Here is a 7,860-nt window from a genome sequence, read left to right as displayed (position 1 = left end):
ATTGAAATGTGCCACTCCGTAGATTCGAAACGTGGTCTCTGTTATGCGCACTTTGAATTTATTGTATCTCCGCATTTTTGGCTTTCATTTTTGTGTTTAAAAACCAACGTAAACTCATCTTTTAAGTTTACAATTTTTTTTTTGGTCAAATTTACAAATTGAGAAATATTATTTATAAACCAAAAAATTTACCAAATAAGCTTTTATAATAATTTTTAAAATTTTTGTAAATATAAACTGAAAACTGAAAACAAAATGGTTACCAAACAAGGCCAAACCAATCCATTACATAAAATAAATTCTATTATGGGTTATGTTCAAGACCCATTTTATTGGCATCCTCCTTAAATGTCTTTGGTGGCAACCCCTTTGTCAATGGATCAGCAACCATAAGCTGTGTGCTTATGTGTTTTATTGACACACTTTGTTTCTGAACTTCTTCCTTAACAACAAGGTAATTTCTACACCTTTAGAATACTTGTCGTTTTTAGAAAAAAGCACAGTTGTGGAGTTATCACAATGAATTCTCAGCGGATTAGCAATAGAGTTGAGAATCCTAAGTCCCGAGATAAAGTTCCGCAACCACAATCCATGAACAGTGGCCTCAAAGCATGCCAAAAATTCAACTTCTATAGTGGATGAAGCTATGATAGTCTATTTTTCACTTTTTCATGATATTGCTCCTCTAGCTAACATGAACAAATATCCAAAAGTGGATTTTCTACTATCAACACATCTAGCAAAATCTGAATCAGAGTAGACAACCACCTCCAGATTGTTAGACCTCCTAAATGTGAGCATGTAATCTTTTGTTCCCTGTAAATACCTCATCACCTTCTTTGCAGACTTCCAATGATCCATATCGGGATTACTTTGGTATCTTCCCAGCATACCAATTGTAAAACCGATATCTAGTCTAGTACAAGTTTGTGCATACATTAAGGTTCCTACTACAAATGCATAAGGAATCTTTTCCATTTGTTTACGTTCCAATTCATTCTATAGGCATTGCATAAGACTGAACTTATCCCTTTTTGAATAGGGGTATCATCAGGTAAACACTTTTGCATATCAAATCTCTCTAAAACTCTTTCAATGTATGCTTTTTGAGACAATCCTAACAATCCACATGATCTATCTCGGAATATTTCAATTCCTATCACATAGGTTGCCTCACCCATATCCTTCATTTTGAATTTCTTAGAGAGAAGTTTCTTGGTAATGAGCAATAAACCAAGATCACTGTTGGCAAGCAAAATATCGTCAACATATAAAATAAAAAATATAAACTTACTCCCACTAATCTTTAGATATATGCACTGATCAACAGTGTTTTCCTGAAATCTAAAAGGAAGTAATAGTATCATTAAACTTAAGATACCACTGTCTAGAAGCTTGTTTATGTCCATATATTGACTTCTTAAGTTTGCAAGCCAAGTGTTCTTTCTCTTTAATGAAGAAACCTTCAGGTTGATCCATATAGACTTCTTTCTCTAAACTCCCATTTAGAAAAGTAGTTTTTACATCCATTTGATGCAACTCTAAATCAAAATGAGCTACTAATGCCATGATAATTCTCAACGAGTCCTTCTTGGATACATGAGAGAATGTCTCTTTATAATCAATGCCAATTTTTTTGAGTGAAACCTTTGGCCACCAGTCTAGCCTTATATCGTTCTATATTGCCCTTGGAGTCAAGTTTGGTCTTAAAGACCCATTTACAATTGTAACTGTCATGACCCAAACCCGCCTCTATAGGTTTAGCGTCATAACCGGCCTGTAATCCAAAGATTGCCTACGGACTCAAAGACAAAATTCAAAATATTTAAATATAATTGGGCCCTGAAGCGGAAGCAAAACAAAAATAATAATGTTCATTGAGCTGTGCGTACATGATCAACTTAGTAATTAAAACATTTTAGACACACTTATATATTCATGTACAAAGACATATTTTATAACATATCTCACACACTACATGAAGGACTTTTAACAAAATACAAAGATTTACTCAAGCTTGACAAAATAAAATAAAGCCTCTATGTAGAGGTGCTTTTTGGGTGGCTTGACAAAGAGGTAGACTCCGGGGCAAACTCTAATGTTGATCCTCCAATTGCTCACCTACATATATATATATATAAAGAGTGAGCTAACGCCCAGTGAATAATGCCAAAGTAAAGAGGCTGTATGAATGAAATTCTTAATTAAGTAAATCACATTAATACAGATTACATGTAAATCAAAATCAGAACGATCTCAGGTACAAGCCATCATGCTCAAGGCATATCAGAAAGGGGCAAAACGACCTCGAGTCCATTATTTCCATATTCATATTGTAGATGTCCCCCGAACGCCCCGGGAGGGTTAGCTCCCGTTCTGTTCATTTTGGGGTCACTACTGCTCGGACTCTTAAAATGTCACGGTTCCTAATCTGAACCAAAGAGTCCAAATCCGGCAAATCGTTTTGAGAAATAGATTTTTGAAAAAGTAGTGCCAAACATGGACTGCTTTGCCAGATACAGAGTCGCCACCTAAATATTTTATTTTGGGAAATTTAGGAAACCCTGACTCGGTGCCAAAAGGCCACGTGTCCGTCATCACCAAAGTTGCCTCGGCTCGGGAACTTGGGTACGATTGGGGAAGGTCACTTCGTGAGCACCCCCGCTCGCCCAGTCATAGACCGGCCTCTACTAACCATGATATCTATTTTTGAAAACATTGTGAGTTCTTATTCCGGTTATTAGCCTAGGTTACTATGTGATGCGCACAGCATATAAATATAGACCGGGTCGCCTGAATTGGAACAAAACATTTCATGCTTGTTTTTGAAAATGGTTTGCTACCCGCAGGTAGGCTTTAAAACATTTGATGATTTATTCCAATTTATGTAACCCAACCTTCACCCACAGGCATTCAGGCAGATATATCATGTAAGCACATAGCCTCATGGTAAGCATGCTATTCATGGCAGTCACTCACACGCATGCAAGGATGCTAAAGCATAAAGCTTACCGAGTACTCCAAGCCAAAATAGAAACTTCATTAGAAATCATGCATGATCCTAACTATACAGAAATGCCTAATGCAACACATGCAAAATGCGATTATAACAGGCTCGGCTATTCTAGGATGGCATATGAGATGTTACAACTATCATGTATTCAATTTGGAATTGAAATACAAATGCAGTTAGCACGATGCGCCGAGCCCGGTGCATGCAAAACAGATGAATGATGCAAACATGCTGTCATACTATATGCTAATTTAAACATGCCCTAATCTAACCATCAAAAGCGGATAAATAAAAGGGAGAAAGACGTGGGGTTGGAAGACATACAACACACTCACGCACACTTATTACAGTTGTGCCCTCGCGCAGAGGGTCCGAATAAATATACAGTCCAAATATTACAGTCCCCAAATAAAAGAATATTACAGTCTAAAATATTACAGAATTCTAATTAATTAATGAATTAACTAAGAAAGCGAGTAAAACTGGCGTGCAAGCCAGGGACTGCCTTGCTTCTGATAGATGATGCATGTCCGGATTGTCTTGCGCGGAAATCCACCGGAATGCCCCAATTAGCCTCTGTTTACATCTGTTCTTGAAATGCGTGCCAAGCCCCAAAAAGTTGTTGATTCCTAATTTTGCTGCAACAGAGAGCAGGAAAGGGGCATAGCAATGTATTTGCACAGATATATGCATGTCTCGATCCTCGTGCCACCAATCACGCATACCGAGGCATGATGGCCGAGGAGTCGAAATGCACAACTCAATATAGGATGAATGCACATGAAACTACAGTTAAAACCTAACTCCATCATGGATAATCCGGAGTGTCGGCGACTGGAGAATTGAGACACATTCCGTCACTCGGAGAACGAAATGTACCTCGTTTCCCGTGCCCAGTCTAACTCCTATTCCGGACACGATGCAATATGCATGATATGCGACTAAGATATAATCCTAACATACACAATGCTATGGAAATGAAACGCCTCGAAATGCGTGCACACGGGCACGCAAACTGAGAAAATACAGAATGCGATCTAAGATACAACCTAGTATGCACTATGCTATGAAAAATGAGATGCCTCGAAGTGCGTGCACACGGGCATGCAAACCGAGAAAATGACAGAATGCAATCTAAGATACAACCTAGTATGCACTATGCTATGAAAAATGAGATGCCTCGAAGTGCGTGCACACGGGCACGCAAACCGAGAAAATCACAGAATGCAATCTAAGATACAACCTAGTATGCACTATGCTATGAAAAATGAGATGCCTCGAAGTGCGTGCACACGGGCATGCAAACCGAGAAAATGATAGAATGCAATCTAAGATACAACCTAGTATGCACTATGCTATGAAAAATGAGATGCCTCGAAGTGCGTGCACACGGGCACGCAAACCGAGAAAATGACATGTCTCGAAATACGTGCACGCGGGCACGCAAATCGAGGCGATGATATGTGTCTCGAAATACGTGCACGCGGGCACGCAAACCGAGGCGATGATATGTGTCTCGAAATGCGTGCACACGGGCACACAAACCGAGGCGATGATATGTGTCTCGAAATGCGTGCACGCGGGCATGCAAACCCAGGCGATGATATGTGTCTCAAAATGCGTGCACGCGGGCACGCAAACCGAGGCGATGACAAAATATGATGAAATGACATGGAAATGACAAATGGGCTTATACCAACATGAGTGAGCCTCAGCCACACTCACATAGGATGCCGGCAGGTAAAAATGGAGTGCCTCGAAATGCGCGCACACGGGCACGCAAACCGAGGCGATGAAAAAACATGATGAAATGACATGGAAATGACAAATGGGCTTATACCAACATGAGTGAGCCTCAGCCACACTCACATAGGATGCCAATGGATAAAAATAGAGTGCCTTGAAATGCGCGCACACGGGCACGCAAACCGAGGCGATGACAAAACATGATGAAATGACATGGAAATGACAAATGGGCTTATACCAACATGAGTGAGCCTCAGCCACACTCACATAAGATGCGATGGCAGAAAATGAAGTGCCTCGAAATGCGTGCACACTGGCACGCAAACCGAGGCGATGCCAAAATGTGATGAAATATGGCAAAAATGATATGCAAGAATACTAATGGAATTTCAGCACTAAAATATGGGGGAAAACAGTCCCGAAATGAAGCGAAATGACATGAAATGCAAGGAAATGTCCCGAAATGCAACATTAGGCACCCGAAATGGCCTATAGCTATGCCAAACATGCACAATATGGACATGCAATGCAAAGACAGAAGCTAGACAGTCCCAAAAGATGCACTTTCACAGTTATAAACATGGCCAAACAGCAAGTATAGGTAGGGGAAAAATAGCATGCAAGAATAGGGGCCAAAAGAGGGGTAATGAAGCAAGTGGTATAAGCAAAACTCAAACTGAAAAATTTCCTTCTACAACACTGAAGATGGACCAAAAATATGAACATTTACAGTATATGGCAGACCTCAAATCAGTATACAAACATGCTAAAAATGTGATGCAAAACAAGGCTCAAAAGGTCCTATAACATGAAGTGTGCAAAATAATCACCAAACAGCCAAAGACCCTTAACAAAACATGTAGAATAGATCAAAATAAGAACTTTTCTAGAACTGTAAAATGGCCAAAAACAAAAGCATGGTAGGCTAACTAAACATACAAGAATGGGGAATAAAAGAGGGATATAAAGGGAGGTGCAACATGGAAATCCCAAATGGTGTTTAACCCTTCTTCAATGTTGAAGAGGGGCTCAAAATAAGCCTCATATCAGTTTACAACATGCTCGAAAGTAAATTTCTCATGGGCCAAAAATAGCATGCAAAATCATGACATACAAGAGGATCATTGAAGCAAGTGTATTATGGAGGGCTCAAACAGGGTTGAGCCCTTAATGAGAAGTGAATATGAGCTCAAAAGATGGCCATTTTCAGTTAGGGCCGGAGCTTGAAACCAAAAAGAAGTGAGGCTTAGAAATAGATCAAGAGAAAGGGTCAAAAGGGTAAAAGTGTTACTTACCCTTGAAGATTCAAACTTTTGTTGCTTTTTGGATGGATTTGCAGCTTCTTTAGGCTTCAAGAATCCTTCCTTGTTGCTGGAAATGAGATGGTGGTGGTAGAGCTTGGTGGTGTAGAAGGAATAATGGTTAGGGACTTAGGGTTTTTTTCAAGAGTTGAGAAGGAAGAAGATGGAGTTGGCTATGGAAGCTTGAAGGAAAGTTTTTCTAACCCTTGTAAGTGAGGCCATCAGCTGGTTAAAAGGGTTCAAAAGGGGGTGTAAAGGTGGGGGAGAAGGAGAGCAAAACTCCCCCACAAAATATCCCCCGGATAAATATCTTGTCTGGGGGATATTGCCCCACAGCTGTAAAGTGCACAGTGCGAGGAACACGGCCGGCCTCTCACTTTTGTTGGAGGTGGCCGACCGGCCACACCACCTAGCCGGCCGGCTAGGGGTCAAAAGGTTCAATGAGATTTTCTGGCCGGCCAGCTACTGGGGAGGTAGTCCTATGTGTGTACAACACAACCATGTGGTTAAAATTCCAAAAAAGTGGGTCTAAGGGGTTCAACATTAGCTCGGAAAGAGGGGTTCAAAAGGGTCAATTTGAATTACTGGCCGGCCATGAACTTTTAGTGGCCTCTCATGTGTGTACATCACAGATATGTGGTTCAAAGTTCAAGAAAAAATGTCCAAGGGGTTCAACATTAGCCCGGAAGAAAGGGGTCAAAAGGGTCAGGTAACCTTAATGGCCGGCCACTAACTTTTAGGGGCCTCCCATGTGTGTAGATCACAGATATGTGGTTGAAAGTTGGCAACACTAACCCTAGGGTGTTCAACATTAGCCCGGAAGTTGGAAAAAACGGGCGCCCGGAGGCTCCGGAGGAGAGATAACTGGCTGCTGCAACAATTGCTGGCCTCCCACCCTTCAGTGACCTTCCCTGTGATAAAACAGAGGTACCTGCCAAAAATGAACGAAAACCGTTGCAAAACGAATGTTCGGGGGCCAAAACGCGTAGTTCGGGATCCCGAAAATGGGCTGTTAAGCACCGAAAGTGGCGTTCGACCACGAAGTGGGTTTCTCAGGCCCCAGTGTCCTTCGAAAGGGATGAAATAAGATGCATGCCAAAATTTAGAGCAAACGGAGATGGTTAAGCGGTCCCGAACCGAGGCACACGGCCTGACGGCTCCGAAAACCGGGAACCGGGCTCCGAAATGGGCAAAATGGCCTACGACCACCAAATGTAGCCCACGGCCACTGAGAGATGGTCTACAGGACCTCTCCCTCCCCTCAGGAAAAGAAACAGAGAAAACCGAGTCTGGTTCGCAAACCGAGACAAGGCACAGAAGAGGGTTCGGAAGTCCGGAGGCAGGGCTCACGGCCGTGACTCTGAAACTTCTGAACGAGTACATTATGCAACATCACCAAGCGCTCAATCGGTGACGCCTGAGTCTTAAGGTCGGTCAAAAATGGGGTGTCTACACATATCTATACACATATTCATATTTGTGATCATGATCACCTTTTCATTCAAACGGCCTTTCGTCCATCACATTCATATTCAAATGGCCTCTAGCCCATTACGATATTCAAACGACCTTTGGCCCATCATAATATTCAAATAGCCTTTGGTCCATCATAATATTCAAGCGGCCTCTGGCCCATTACATTCGTATTCAGACGACCTTTGGTCCATCACATTCATATTCAAACGGCCTTTGGCCCATTACGATATTCAAACAGCCTTAGGCCCAAATCATGTTCTTCACAGAGCCTTATACAAAAATTAGACATATAGAATACTCATTCATAATTCAAATCAACAAATC

General features: G+C 41.5%; 1 pseudogene; it reads right to left on the bottom strand.

Moving 5' to 3' along the window:
- Positions 1–669: 669 nt before the first annotated feature.
- On the bottom strand, positions 670–1,569 carry LOC145793195 (secreted RxLR effector protein 161 pseudogene; annotated as a pseudogene).
- Positions 1,570–7,860: the final 6,291 nt, after the last annotated feature.

The sequence above is a fragment of the Camellia sinensis genome, chromosome 6 (assembly GCF_055761805.1).
Source record: "Camellia sinensis isolate YWXY chromosome 6, ASM5576180v1, whole genome shotgun sequence".
In the NCBI taxonomy this organism is placed as follows: Eukaryota; Viridiplantae; Streptophyta; class Magnoliopsida; order Ericales; family Theaceae; genus Camellia; species Camellia sinensis.
This window is presented reverse-complemented; position numbering and strand designations above follow the sequence as displayed.